A 16,297-nucleotide genomic window follows, 5' to 3' on the forward strand; every position below is an offset into this window, starting at 1 on the left:
AGAAAACCTGCGAGGCTGACTCATGAAGTAGTCCTAACATCTTCCCCTAAAATATACAAGAAATATTTCTGGGTGTGAAAGGAGGGAGAATGAAAGTGTCTTGCTGATAAAAATAGAATAAAAGTAAAGGTAAATTTCAGGAAGTAGTGAAGAGAAATATAATTGCAACACTTGAGCAAAGAGTACAATATGAAAATAGCAGAAACAAGTCTCATTCTGAAGCAGAAAGATGAGGGAAGATTTTACAAAACTCAGCCTTGGCTATAGTTTACAAAGAGGGTAAAAAAGAAGAAGGAGGAGGTAGGACAATGAATCTAAAGGGGAATGCCAAAGATAATTTGGAGAGGAGGTCCTTGCTTGAGAAACCTGAGTCTTAGATTAACTTGGCCTGCAGAAACTGATAATCAGAAAAGGAACAAAGAGAAATGTCAAAGGGGAAAAAAAGAAGGATGGCCACGATGCTAGATGAGTAAACTAAAATTGCAGAAATGCTTGTGAGGACTCATCCCCTAGTACACTATCATGCAGGCAACAGAAGACTATTGAGGTTTAGAGTTGTAACCTACAGAGAGCTCTGGGGACAACACTAGGTCTATACAAATCAGTGGGAGTGCTTTTTGTTTTGTTACTTTTTCCCCCACAGCAGGACTAACTTTATGATACTTGTGATGGTCAATGAAAGAAGAAAGAGGAATACGGCTAAGTGCATTGTTTAAAACAATATAGGACATTGAAGAGACAGGAGTTCTGAGTAGGAAAATGTATATGAGGTAATAGAAGCATCAGAATTATAAATGTGCATAAAAGGAAAATAGCATTTAAAGATGAAGCATCTTCTCTGAATTTGGTCTAGAGGGCAGTGTCAGAAGCAGATTATTAACTACGTGTCTAGGAAAAGACATATGTACTTACGAGGCTAAGTAGCCAAAATTCTAGTAAATAAGTTCAAAACAAAACACTTAAATTATGTCATATGCCATTATACAAGAAGTTAAAGATACCCACAACTAATTCCTCTAGAGCTGGGATATTTGTTGAACTATAAGAACAGTATTTTAATTGCTTTTGGAATAAAATAAATGCCAAGTAGCCAAGCAATATTTTCTCTTCAAGATGGCCAAAAAGTGTGGATCACCTCACAAACTGATAGGTGTGCTCTCAGGAAAAGAGTAATGCCCAAGGCTTACAGTAGGCTGAATGTGATCATGGGAGAAAATATGTTTACTATTTTGGAGCCTATATTAGGGAAACTGCATTGAGCAGCAGCCAGTAAAAGGTGTCAGAGACAAGTAGACCTAAATTTAAAGGCTGGTTCTGCGCCTTCTGAGTTCTAGATCTTTGGGGTATCATTGACGTCTCACTACAGTATTAACTCCATGAAAACAGGAACTTGGACCTGGCTGGTATTACTCACTGCTATATTCCCAGAGCCTAGAACAGTACCTGTCACATAGTAAGTACTTGATACATACATATAGAATTGATACATACAACTTGGCCACTTAATTTCATTTTAAAGGTAGATAGGTGAGGGACTTTGTCAGTTTCTCTGCAGTTTATAACCTGATCTTGAACATCTCTGATAATTTTTAACCTGTTTTATACAAGCTGCCATGGCTCTACTTTGAGTACTTGTTCTGTACCAGGTACTTGAGAGGCAGAACTAATACAACGAACAGGACAAAACTCCTGTTTTTAAGGGCCTCACAGCACAGATGGGGGGTGGGGGGACAGATAAGTAAACAATGTTGGCGCCAAATTTAGAAGGATCTATTGGCCCAAGTGGAAATCCAAAGGAAAATGGCTGAGACTCTCCTGCTTGTGGTAAAGAAAGAATCTGAGAGAGTCCAACAAAAGGATAAAGATCTCAGATGATAAAATCATTGCTTTTTTTTCTGGGTAGACTTTGGAGGTCATGTGTTGACAGAGAGGATAACACACAATGAATGATGATGTGAGGGCATACTGCAACTTTAAGGACACTGACTCTCATTAACCCAATGCATCTTAATTATAAAATAGAAATAACTTTACCAACTTCAAGAGTTTGGGTTAGGATTAAGTGAAAAAAACTTTTTCATGTACACACACACACACACACACACAGCAAGGCATATTATAGATATTGAATAAATAGTAGTTTTTGTTTTCTTTAATTCAGAATGTGTTAAACTCTCATTATATTCCAGAAATGCTTCTCACAAAAGAGATACGATATTAAAGAGAACAGACAGGACATCTCTCCTGCTTGAGCTTCCAGAATAGCAGGGGAGTGACTATGTTCACAAATATCTACTAAGACACGGGCTCTATGGGAAGAGTGTAGGGAATAGAGAAAATGCAAGTAGAGACAGATTTCATCTGAAGGGTCAATGAGTCTTCCCTGAGAAAACAGGATTGAAGGCCAGATTGGAAGAAATAGTCATCATCACCTGGATAAAGAAGGATGCATGAGAAAAACTTCCAGGCTGTGTGAAAAGGTCCAGAGGAAGGGGGACACAGAGAGATTTAGGAGAATGATCTAAAACAGTGAGGCTGGAACATAGATAGTAAGGAGGAAGTGGTAAAATAAAGCTGAAAAGATAGGCATGGGCCAACTTGATTGGTCAGTTTCTCAGCAATTCATGATCTGATCTTGGCCAACTTCTTTGATAATTTCTGAACGGTCACAAACAAGCAATCCCACACTGAAGGACTCTTGTTCCTTGGAAAGCTTTCTTCTGCTTATACCTCCTGTCTTCCTAGATGGTACCTCCACTTAAAATTGCTTTGGCCACTTCTCTATTTTTCCCCAGCTTGATTGAAATATTGATATGTAACATATGTAAGTTTAAGGTGTACATGGCCACCTTTCTTATACTAAAGGTACTTTGCTTTCAAAACTCAGTTAAGTGCCTCCCCCTGATGCCCCAGCCTCATTCAAACACTAATCTTTCCGTCACAAGACTCATGCATAATATACTTGCAGATAATATCACATTACATGGAGATTATTAGCTCTACTCCCCGCTAGACTCTAAATTCTTTGAGGGAAGACAATGTTTATGTAATTTGTTTTCCCATACTACCTGGAACAAAGGCACTCAGTAAAGGGAGTTGGATGCATTTACGGACAGATGAATGTTATGCCTTCTACTTCAACAAGTTTTATCTTGAGTTAAATAAAGAACAATATAAGGAGGTTCATGGCAGCTTCCAGATGAAGGGGAAGCTTCCACTATCAGGCAAGAATGGTCCTGGGGTGCCTGGGTGGCACAGTCAGTTAAGAATCCGACTTCAACTCAGGTTGTGATTTCACAGTTCATGAATTTGAGCCCTGCTTCAAGGTCTGTGCTGACAGCGTAGAGCCTGGAGCCGCTTTGGATTCTGTGTCTTCCTCTCTCTCTGCCCCTCCCCCACTCATGCTCTCCCTGCCTCTCTCTCAACTATAAATAAATAAATAAATAAATAAATAAATAAAAAGAATGGTGCCTAGGGTGACTATGTCCCCTCATTCCAATGCAGGTAACTGATAAAAACGATAAAAATAATTTCAGAAATTTTTCATCATTTGAATCAGGCAGAAATAATTACCAAACTTCGAAGCTATTTTGCAATGACCACCTCCCTTCCACCCCCCATATTGTAGCCAAGGAACCACAACAAAAGCAGACTTAAAAGTCCTACTGAGGCTTCCAAACCATCATGTGAAAAGCTTGTAAGTCGTTCCTCTGTCCTAACGAGTAAACAGCTAAACAAATTGGAAAATCAACAACCCTTTTTAGATCTGTAAGAGTGTATCACAAAGCAAACAACTTTATTCCTCAAACTGGATAGACAAACAGGTGAGTATAGAGAAGCACAACTTACCGGGGCAGAAAGCTCCACAGGAACTGGGCTGCAAAAGGAAAATCCGAGTTATAATTGATGAAATGCTGGAGGCTCAGTGTGGAGAAGTCTGAGAGGTAAAAGACCCCTGGGAGAGACCCCACACTTTTGTGAGTTTTACTCACAGAAACTCCACCAGGTTCTTACAGTGCTTCCAGTAGGGGGAGGGTAAAAGGAGCCATTTTGAAAGACTCCAGAGCACTTGGTTTTTCCTAGTAAGCTCTGCCCTCAGGAAAAACTAGTTAACTAAAGCCTAACCTGCTAGAGATTTATCAGAGCCTAAATGGCCCCAGGGAAAGGAAATACCCAATACCAGCTGCCTCTAGCCTTCCACGTGAAGGAAGGAGACTGAAATTCAGTCCACTCTAGCCATCCTGTCTCACCAAAATGGAGGGGAGCGGTGAGAAGCACTTGTGAAGTCCACAGTCCACTAAAAGATTGAGACCTAATCTTATGGCTATAGAACGCGTGCATCTCCTCCCCTTACACCTCACCACCACATTCCTAAAGGCCTATTTATTGCAATTCCTTTTACCCAGTATATCATGTCCAGCTAGTGACAAAAAATGACAAGGCAGCTAGACTTCATTCAAATTTGAAATATCTACCCTGAGAAAGATACTGTGAAGAGAATGAAAACACACACACACACACACACACACACACAGACTTGGAAAAATGTTTCTAAGACACATCTGATAAAGGATTATTATCCAAAATATACAAAGAACTCTTAAAACGCAAGAAGAGAAAAATACAATAAAAAAATTAGCAGACACCTCATCAGAAGACCATACAGAGATGGTAAATAAGCATATAAAAAGATGTCCCACACCACATGTCATCAGGGAATTGCAAATTAAAATAACAATGATATAACAGGACATACCTATTTAGCATGGCCAAAATCCACAACACTTGGAATTCCAAATGCTGGCAAGGATATGGAGCAATAGGAAATCTCATTCATCACTGGTGGGAATACAAAATGGTACAGCTGCTTCGGAAGACAGTTTGGTAGTTTCTTGCAAGATTAAACCTACTCTTATCATACAACCTAGCAATAGTGCCCCTTAGTATTTACCCAAAGGAGTTGAAGACTTACATGTACACAAAAATCTGCACATGTATGCTGATAGTAGCTTTATTCAAACTTGCCAAAATTTGGAAGGAACAAAGATGTTATTCAGTAGGTGAATGGATTAACTCCCTTACACTCAGAAAATGGAATATTAATTCAATGCTAAAAAGAAACAATTTATCAAGCCATGCAAAGACATGGAGGAAACTTAAATGCGTATTTAGTAAGTGAAAAAGCCAATCTAAAAAGACTAGACGTGGTATGATTCCAACTATATGACATTTTGTAAAAGGCAAAACTATCAATACAGTAAAAAGATCAATGGTTAACAACGGTTGGGGTGAGAGGTGAATAAGGTGGATCCCATAGGGTTTTAGGGCAGTGAAAATATTCTGCATGATACTATAATGGTGGGTATGTGTCATTCCACATTGTCCAAACCCACAGAATGTACACCACCAGGAGTGAACCCTAATGTCCACTATGGACTTGTAGGTGATACCCATGTAGGTTGACCAACTGTAACAACTGTACCACTCTGGTGGAGAATGTTGATGAGAGGGAAGACTCTGCACGTGTGGGGGCTGAGGATAAATGAGAAATCTCTGTACCTTCTCAATTTTGCTGTAAACCAAGAATTGCTCTAATAGATAAAGTTTATTTTTTCTTTAAATGTCACATTCACCTCAAGGCCATTCGTTTTGCTTCCTTTTTCTGAAGAACTCAAAGCTGGGGCCAGGCAATTCCTTTAGTTACAGTGGGCCCCTTCAGTCATTTAGAACCAGGTGCTTTCAGTTAGGATAATGCACACTGTTGGCTCCAGGCAAATTCTGTGGCCTCACATCTCACCTTCACACCTGTGCATCAAACCTCACACAAACATTACCTCGTCTGCAATTAGTCCAAGTGTGTTAGGGTTTGTTGTTTTTTGCTTTTGTTTCTGTTTTGTTTTGGTTTGGTTTGTTTTGCTTCTTCCCTTGAGAAATGTACTTTTTGAAGTCAGAATTCCTACCTCATTTAAGTGGGAAATGATACGCTGATTTTACTATACCTGAGACCACAAGAAAAATACATACAACCCGAAGGTGTCCTTTATTAGCGACAATTCTGTTTTTCTGATGTTAAGGGAACCCCTGTGAATATCAAAACCTATTTAGAAAAGAATTATAATAAGCATAACAATAAAATTAGGAACAATGTTAATGTCTAAGAACAGGGGAAGATAAGTAAACAGGATATGCTGACTGATTAAGCTGTTTATTGACAATAATGGTTATGAGGAATCCCTATGATACAGTAAATGAAAAGCATAATATATATATATATATATATATATATTCATTCACTCAGAAAATTCATACTACATCCTGGCTACCCACTCTGTCCCTATGATAGCTGGTGGGGATCAGCAACAATTACAACAGATCTGATCTCTGAAACCATGGTGCTTTCAATACAATCTCAGTGGTTCTCAAAGTGTGGTCTGTGGATCAATGGTATCAGCATCACCTGGAACTTGTGAGAAATCAAATTTTGAATTCCCAGCCAAAACCTGCTCTCTCAGAAATTTGGGCGATGGGGCTCAGTAATCTGTGTTTTAGAAAGCCTCTCCAGTGATTCTGATACATGTTCAATTTGAGAATCACTGGTCCAGCAGAGAAGACAAATATTAAATGAAGTTATTCATGGTAATTAAATCAAGTGTCATAAGAGAAGAGTAAGAAATTGTAAGGGAAGGTATCAGAACAGGATATAAGGTGTTTGCCTCTTTGAAGATTCAAAGGAAGCTTCCTTGAAGAAATGATGGAATAAAAATGGGCCATTGTACAGAGAGATGGATAATGGACAGATATGTGATAAAACAAGCATAATAAATTGTTATGGGCAGAATCTTAGTGGTAGGTATACAAGTATTTACTGTAAAGTTTTTCAACTTTTGAAAATTTCCATGGTAGAATGTTGAAGAAAATAGAATGTGATTTCAGGAAGACTGGAAACGGTGGAATGGTGAGTGAAGGCATTCTTGATACAGGAACATAGTCCATGCTACTCAATCCTCATTCATTTGTCAAGTTTTATAAGTCTCATGAGCAATTGAAGGAAAGACAGTATGGCTGGAGTATAGTGACTAAAGGGGAGATAGGCATAACAAGGTCAAGACTAGAGGTCAACGGTTTTGACAATGTAGGGTTGGATCAGAAAGGCCATATAAAGGTTAGTTTTCACAATGTATCACTAGCTCATACTTTTTATTGCTGAGTAGTATTGAATTATATAAAATGTACCAGTTTGCTTATTCAGTTTCCCATGGATGTACATTTGGATTGCTTCCAGTCTTTAGTTATTATAAACAAAGCTGCTATGAACACTTACATCTAAGTCTTTAGTGTATGTGTGATTTCATTTCCGTCGGAGTATAATTGCTGAGTCATAGAATAGATGAATGTAAAAAACTGCTGAACAGTTCAGCAGTTTTCTGATGCAGTTGTGCCATTTTACAACCCTACCAACAATATTTAAGATTCTAGTTGCTCCACATACATGCCCAAATTTTCCTTTTAACCATGCTAGTGGGTATATAGCGGTATCTCATTTGTTTTATTGATTGATTGATTGGTTGATTTAAAAACATGTGTGTGCCCAAGTGAGGGAGGGGCAGAGGGAGAGGGAGAGAGAGAATCCTAAGCAGGCTCCACACCCAGTGCAGAACCCTGATGCAGGGCTAGATCTCACAACCATGAAATCATGACCTAAGCCGAAATCGCGAATCTGACACTTAACCATTTGAGCCACCCAGGCACCCTTCATTTGCTTTAATTTACATTTCCCTGATGACTAATGATGTTGAACAGTTTTTCATATGTTCACTGACCACTAGAATATCTTCTTTTGTGAAGTGTCTCTTGAAATCTTTTGCTATTTTTAATTGCATTTTTCTTATTAATGAGTTATAGGACTTCTTTATATATTCTAGATATAAGTCTTTTGCAAATATATACATTGTGAATGTTTTCACCCAATCTATGCCTTGCCTTTTTGCTCTCTTGATGTGCATAGGTTTTTAATTTTGATGAAGTTCAATTTATCAATATATTCCTTTTGGTGCCTGTGTTTTTTTGTATTAAGGGAAAATAAATCTTTGGCTTTTACAAAGTTGTGAAAATAGTCTTCTCTGTGTTATTTGAATATAGCTCATGTTTAGGTGTATGCTACATCTCCAATAAATTGTATTATACACATAAAGTATGTGTTGAGTTTCATTTTTTCCATGCATATGTGCAGTTGCTCTAGTACTATTTATGAGAACACTTTCATTAACCATTGAGTTGCTTAGGCACCCTTGTATGTTTTTTATTATTTTTTAGTTTGTTTATTTACTTTAAGAGAGGAAAGCACAATAGGGGAGAGAGAGGAGACACAGAATCCCAAGCAGGTCCACACCATCAGCACACAGCCCAACACAGGGCTCGAACTCACAAACTGTGAGATCATAACCTGAGCCGAGATCAAGTGTTGGACACTTCACTGACTATACCACCCAGGTGCCCCTATATTTTTACCATATATACATGATTCCATTGATAGAACTTCTATTCTATTGCATAGATTTATATTTTTTGACAGTATCAGTTCTCCTTGATTACATCAGCTCTATGGTAAATCTTAAAATCAGACAGCATAAGTAACCCACATTTTCCTCCCCAAGATTTTTTAAGGGTCTATTTAGGGTCCTGTACATTCCCATGCAAACTTTAGAAAAAATTCTTTAAAATTTCCTTTGTGGAAAGATTTTAAAGTTTAAATTCATTTTCTTCAATAGATATAGACAACTCAGATTTGTTAAAATGTTTATTTATTTTGAGACAGAGAGAAGGGATGCGGCAGTGAGAGAGAGGAGAAAGAGAACCTTGAGATCATGACCTGAGCTGAAATCAAGAGTCAGACGCTTAACTAAGTGAGCCACCCAGTCGTCCCTAGACCACTCGGATTTTTTTAAAAAATTTCTTCTAATGGCAGCCTTCGTACCTTGTGCTTTTCAAATATTTTTTTTTTCATTTCATCTAAGTTGCTGAATTTCTTGGAATAAAGTTTGTCTCATACTACATTCCCCTTATTATCTTTTCAGTGTTTCTAGGATCTGTGATGATGTTTTATCTTTCATTTCTGATATTGGTAGTTTATGTTTTCTATCATTTTTTTCTTAATCAATCTTGTTAAGCATTATCCATTTTTTAAAACTTTTCAAAGAACCAATTTTTTGTTGATTTTCTCAATTTCTTGTCCATTATCTATTTTATTGATTTCCATACATATTTTATTAAAGATGTCTTCCATTTCCTTTGAGTTTAATTAGTTTTCTTTTTCCTATCTTCTTAAAGTGGGATCACGGATCAGTGATTTATATTTTTTTCTTTCTAATATATTCATTTAAAATTTACATTTCCCTCAGCTTCTTCCCATAAATTTTGACATACTAAGTTTTCATTTTTATTCCTTCAAAATATATTCTAATTGCCCTAATTGTTTCTTATTTGATCCATAGGTTATTCTATAGTGAGTTGTTTAATTTCCAAATATTTGAGGATTTTCAGATATTCTTCTGTTATTGATTCCAACTTAATACCATTGCACTAAGGAAATATTCTAAGTGCATTAAAAACAAACAAACAAACAAACAAACAAAGGGGCTCCTGGGTGGCTCAGTCGGTTGGGTGTCCGACTTCGGCTCAGGTCATGATCTCACAGTTCGTGGGTTTGAGCTCCGCATCAGGCTCTGTGCTGACAGCTCAGAGCCTGGAGCCTGCTCCTGATTCTGTGTTTCCCTCTCTCTCTGCCCCTCCCCTGTTCGTGCTCTGTCTCTCTCTCAAAAATAAACATTAAAAAAAATAAGAAAATATTCTAAGTGTTATTTTGCTCCTTTAAAACATGCTGAGATTTTTTTAATGGCCTATAATATAGTGTATCTCATTAATAATTTGATGTACACTTGAGCAAGAAGATTAATTTCTCATTAATTTCATCACTGGTCACTTACGGCTCTGTCACCTATTATCATCCTGAGACCTAGCTTGGTGAGGCAGCCTCTATCCAAGGCCATTTCTAGTCTCATGCCAAAGGAAATGGGCAACATATCAAAGCATCCTCTAGCTCTTAAAATTTCTACCTAGAAGGGACATGTACTACTTCAGTTCACATTCACTGACTAAAGAAATGTACATGGCTATTTCTGATGCCAATCAGAAAGGGGTGTATAATCCTACAACAAAGAATGGCAATAAGTAATCTTAACACATAATTCCTGCCAAAGACATACATATTAGTCTTAAATGACCTGTTGATACTATCTCTAACTACTTTTCCAACCGGCTACTTTTCTGCATTTCTACTGCCCACACTGCTGTCCAAACCACTCTCGAGGCCCATCTGGACAGCTGCAAGAAAGTTCTTAGATCTGTCTACATCCACTCTGGCTCCTTGACAGCAGTTAGAATATTCAACAAAAATTTGTAGAATGTCACATACATTCTATTCCCATCAAATCCATCACTATCCACCAGTCCCTGCTTTTAAAACTTCTTAATGGCTTCCCATTGCATTTAAGTTAAGACAAGGCAAATTTTTCATTCAATCCACACAATCTTGCAGAACTTAGTTCTGTCTACCACTTCAGGCTCCTCTCTAACCACTTCCACCCTGGTTAGCCTCACACTCTCAGTGCCTTGAATACACCAAGCTGTTTATAGCGCCATGGACCTTGCGTGGGCTGTTCTTGCAGCCTGGAATGTCCTTTTCTCCACTCTTCACCCAGCTCACCTTCACATCTATGTTAGGATGTGACACCCCTACTTCCCTTGTTCTTAGAGCACATTTTTATTCTGTTCACACCACCTATGTTTGTGGTTCTATATTTATTTGCATGACAACTTTTTTGTCCCCTTCATGGACCACTGAATTGAAATATTCACATTCCTCAGTTCAGGAGTACAATTATGTGCAGTCCATGCCAGCCAATTCTTTTCTTTTACTTTTATCCTCCATCATTGTTTTCACTCATTTCTCCCCTTGCTCCATACCCCCTCACTCTAATCCATTTTAAGGGTGTCTCTTCAATTTTCCCTACATATTTTTGCAAAGTTTATTTATTTTGAGAGAGAGAAAGAGAGAGAGAGAGAGAGAGCAGGGGAGGGGCAGAGAGAGAGAGAGAGAGAGAGGGAGAGAGAGAATCCCAAGAAGCCTCCATATTGTTAGTGCAGAGCCTGACACAGGGCTTAAACTCACGAACTGGGAGATCATGACCTGTGCCGATATCAAGAGTTGGATGCTTAACCGAATGACCCACCCAGGTGACTCCCCCCATATATTTATCCAAACACACACACGTGTGCACAAACACACACACACAGCACATTATGTATTCTGATTATTGTCAGAGCTCTGTCTAAATTGCTTTGTGACTATCAAGCTTGTATTTGTGGCTCACCCTTTGTGGTATCATTACCACTTTACAGATGAAGAGAACAAAGTGAAGCTGAGTAGTGTCTTGAGTCTTCACAGGCAGGGCTTTGTAGATCCATGAATGGAATCCAGCTTTATTTCATTTTCATGTCAGTACTTCAACCTCCCTTTCTATCAAGTCACCTCTGCTGTCACTCTATCCTTCTTAGAGATATGAAAATGATGCAGAAATGTCATGTCAGAGAAGTCAGGTGGCTTGCCCAAGCGGTAGACTTAAATTTAAAATCTACTTCCTTCTCCTTCTTGTACAGCACTCCCCGGTTACCTACATGTGGTCAATGCCTCCAAACACACTGAATTCAAGGTCTCATTTCCTGCTCTGATTGCAGAATCCAAGCTTCTTTTTCCCTTCCAGAAGCCAACTGCCGAAACTTACTGAAAACCCCAAGCCCCATATGCCAGCTCTCGGCTTTGTGCAAAGCTTTCCTGTTTGCCCAGCCTCAAACCAGCTATTTGGAGTTGGCAAAGCTGTTTACTTTCAAGCCTCCATTGTCAATAGATCAAGTAGAAACATTGATAACTCAATGAAGCTCCGGGCAGCCTGCCCATCAAGAGCCCCGACATGATACATTTCTATGTACAGGAAGATTTACCCCTGGAACCTAAGCAAACAGAAATTCCTGATTTTGATCCAGAGTGAATGTAAGTGTCGTCCACCCCCACACTTGCCAGGGCAGTGAGGAAGATGTGCAAACATCTATCTTGGCTAAAATAGCCTTTTGGACCTTGTAGGGCACTAACGGGCTCGGGGCTTAATAGGCATGAAAAAACAGCTTATGGGGACTAGAGCTGAGATTCTCTCGAATGATGGGTGAGGGAGGCCACAGCTCTCCCTCCCTTGACAATTATTTATTGATTGTCTACTGTGTCGCAGGCACTGGGTTAGAAATGAGGGATGTTGAGGATAGAATGCAGAGTCCCTATGTTCAATATTGTCACAGTGTAGCAGGAGAAATAAGTAAAGCAAGTGAAGGAAGAAAAGCAACCATCGCAATGCTTTGAAATCCCCTCCAGTGACTAAGATCCAAGTCCTGCCTGACAACGTAAACCTCACAGCGGGACACAGAAGAGTTACTATTCCTGAGGCCACTTAAATATGTTCTGAACACCTCAGCAAGCCAAATGGAGGCAGATCACAAGGTTGGAGCAGGCATGGGACTGACACTGAATGGGATGCTGCCTGGGTGACACATTCTGGAAATTAACCCCCCAAGGGATAGTAGGAAACACATTAAAGCTTCCTCTTCCTCAATTCTCTTGTGTATAAAACTAAAATACTTGGGCTACTCCTTTTGCAATTTAGCAAGCCACTTGAGATGAGTCACCAAGGAGAATTATATAGACCTCAGATTGAATGTATATGCACTTCCTTGTTATTCGGACGTCTGGTTTCCATCAGGTATTTCTGGGCATATTTCCCTCTGCCTTGATCCTCTTCTAAACATTAGTGTCATTCGTGCTGCCTCTGTGTCCCTGGCCTCTTTTTCTATTAGGTTTTAATCATTTACTCTATAGAGAAGGCCGAGTTTTGAAATTAGGGATATAATACAAGTTTTTTCTAGATAACTGTAACATGTTCACCCTAGCAATTTATTTTATAATGGAACATTGTGTTTTAGAAACATGAGATAACTTTCAGGCTTCAAGATTTATACTCTTTTGATTATTACACTTTAATTACTATTCCCAGCCTCCTTAGAACACGCAACTACCTCTTATAGAGGAAACTAAATTAAACATTGCTAACCAGGGCTGCTGTCTATGGCTGCATAGATTATTCCAGAGGATGCTATTCACATCATCATCTGATGAAAGACACCTTGCAATTGTGCAGTGCACAACTTGGGCAGCTGTTAGATATGATAGCCTACCTACTTTAGTGGAACTCTCCTATAAAAATAAGGCATTGAACATGATGATATCTAATGAAGAGATTGGATGTGATAAGAGCTAATATTTCTTCCTGTTCTAATGTCTCTGATGGTAGGAATTCTATACACTTGAAATAAACAGCTTATGACTTTGCCTTGTGCACAGCTTTGAATCTAGAAGACTGAGGAGCAATAACACAGAACCGGTCATGAAATGTAGGGCTAGATGTAAGCCTAAGCTGCCCCCCTGCATGCCTAGGAGTCTATGTAGGTATTTAGCCAATTCCTAATGTCACAAGTCAGACATGAAGTAAATACCAGTAGGACAAGGTCCATGGTTTGGTTTTGGTATTGAGAGAATGGAGTGGCATAAACGAAGTGGGTAAGTAATAAGCAGGGTATTCCACTCAGCAGAAGTATTCACAAGCTATTTCTCTAGGTGGATTACTTCTCTGTATCTCTCACTAGACTGGCCACATTGAAAGCAGAACTCTTTATTCAATGTCCACCATCTTCCCATCTGCCTGGATCTTTCTTCTAGGTTAACAACTAACATTAGCTTATTAAGCATCTGAGAATCCTACAGTGAATAAACTGATCTCATTCTGCTTAAGTTGCTGTTTCCAAACTAATAATGGCCACAGAATCACTTTTTCACAGACCATGGATTAATATCTCACAGAACCTCCAAGGAACAGCCTTGACACCATTACTCCAAGCACAGTCTTTACTACCACTGAGATGCTGGTTCCAACAACTAGGTCTCATAGATGTGCGATGGGATTCTTAGATGGAGGAGTATAGTTGCCAGAAATGATGACTTTTGTTTATCCCCGTCACCAAAGCACTAACGAACTGTTAGAACACCAGCCAGAGTCAAAGGACTCAAGTCAGAGTTGTGGGAAGTGGCTACGGAGTGCCTGGTCTCCAGTTCTTCCCCATCCTGTTCCAATCCAAGTCAGGCTTCCAGCCAAAATCACTCCATCCATGGCTGCAGTTATCCTACCTGTGTGTATACAAGAGTTTGCAGGTGTTCTTAAGAGGGATAGAGGTGGACAGTGTAAGAGATACATGTTTTAATGCATTTTCTCCCTCTGGTAACTCTTATTGGCCATTTAGTCATTTTCTTTCATTCCCCTTACCTGTTCTACACCCAATTAAACCTGATATTTAACACTGGCCTTTCTAACTCTCAGTCCTGTTACCGAGCTGTTATTGTCCTCCTCCAGGCTAAAAGAGTCTCTGCATGCAATGATAGTATTAATTGCTATTATTAAAACTATTATATATCTTAATATTGACTGATAGTTTCTATGCCTCTCTTTGAAATCACCGATATTTTTCAAGGAGTTTTGTTCACCCCTGATCAAAAGAGACCAGAAAAAAATCAGGAAAGATGACTTTCTGGGGACCCTAACATGCCGATAGCCCTGTAGCATCTTAAAGAAATAAAACCTGCTCTTATCACCCTCCTCTTAAAATTCTTCAAAAGCTCTCCAGAGCATAAAGAGAATTTAATGATAATAAGAGAGAACCTTTACTGGGGATTCACATTGTGGGAACTTCTGTGCTAAATGCTTTCACTCTCATTGTCACAGCAAACCTACAAAGCGAATATAATTATTAGCCTGTGTATATCAGTGAAAAAAACCTTACTTTTAAGATGAAATAATCAAATACCCAGTCATAAGGATAACTCTGGCAATAGCATAAAGGACAGAATTTTTAGAGTAGATCGAGCTTAGCGTCCAGGAGTCTGTCATTACTCCTCCCCTCTTTGAACACACAGTTAATTAAAAAAAAAGGTGGGGGAAGCCCCCACTGTGTGGTGATGCACAAAGTCTCTGGCTAAGTTCCCTGGTTTCTGAGTCTTTTTGGTCCAGGTCACTCTCTCTTTACCCTTGCGGTCTCCTCACTTATTTTATTTCCCAAAGAAATTTCCGGTTTTCTTTTGCACACCCTCTATTTAAGGAAAGCCTAATCATCCTTCTCTGGGTCCCCAAAGATTTCTAAGCTTTCCATTCTCAGTATACAAAAATATAAATCTCCTATTCTAAGACACTCTTTATTTGTTAGGATGAGGGTTATTTTGCTTGCAAGTGATAGAAACCCAATTAGCTTATGTAAAAAAAAAAAAAAAGTGAATTCATTTTCTTATGTAATCAGAAGGGCCCAGAGGGCTGAATCTGGCCAGGTAAAAGTAGGACCAGGATTTCAAACTGTCACCTGGACTTTCTCTCTTCACTTTTTGGTTCTACCATCATCTTGCCTTACTTTCACAGACAGTAAAATCTTGGATTGTGAATAATTTGTTCTGTGAGTGTTCTGCAAGACAAGCAAACATTTCCAATAAATTTTAACTTGATAAACGAGCACTGTCTGGCAATAAGAGTACATGACATCAATCGTCACATGATCACAACTGAGCCAGCAGTTCTTCTCTCGCATGCGCACAGGACTGTGGGTGATTGTCTCCCATGCTTTGATGCTTGGTCTCAGGGAACAGTGTTTGGCAGAAATCAGTGATTTTTCAGAATGTTGGAAGGTGCCCACAACTGACACTAGTGTATTTTTTGTCATGTCAAAGCACCAATGGACAGTCCTTTGCTTTTCCATATAAGAGTAAGTTTAGAAACACTTTGCTTCATTCTAGATCAGGATGCCTATAGATGTAGACCCTTTCCTCTGCTGCTTTATCCCCAGTTACATTAAATATGGTATATGACAAGAGTTTATTTATACTGTATTGTAGTGAACATCTGTGTGAGCATATACAATGGCCCCCAGGCAGAAAAAGGTTGAAAAGAAAGGCTGTAAGAAGAAGGATACAATTATGGTGGAAGTTAAGAAGAAAATCATCGAGAAGTACAAACGAAGTATTCAAGTGGCCGAAACTGCAAGATTTTATAAGATGTCTGCATCTTGTCTGCAGAGGCAGAGAAGGAAAAGGTGGAGGAATCCC

The sequence above is a fragment of the Panthera leo genome, chromosome E1 (assembly GCF_018350215.1).
Source record: "Panthera leo isolate Ple1 chromosome E1, P.leo_Ple1_pat1.1, whole genome shotgun sequence".
NCBI lineage: Eukaryota > Metazoa > Chordata > Mammalia > Carnivora > Felidae > Panthera > Panthera leo.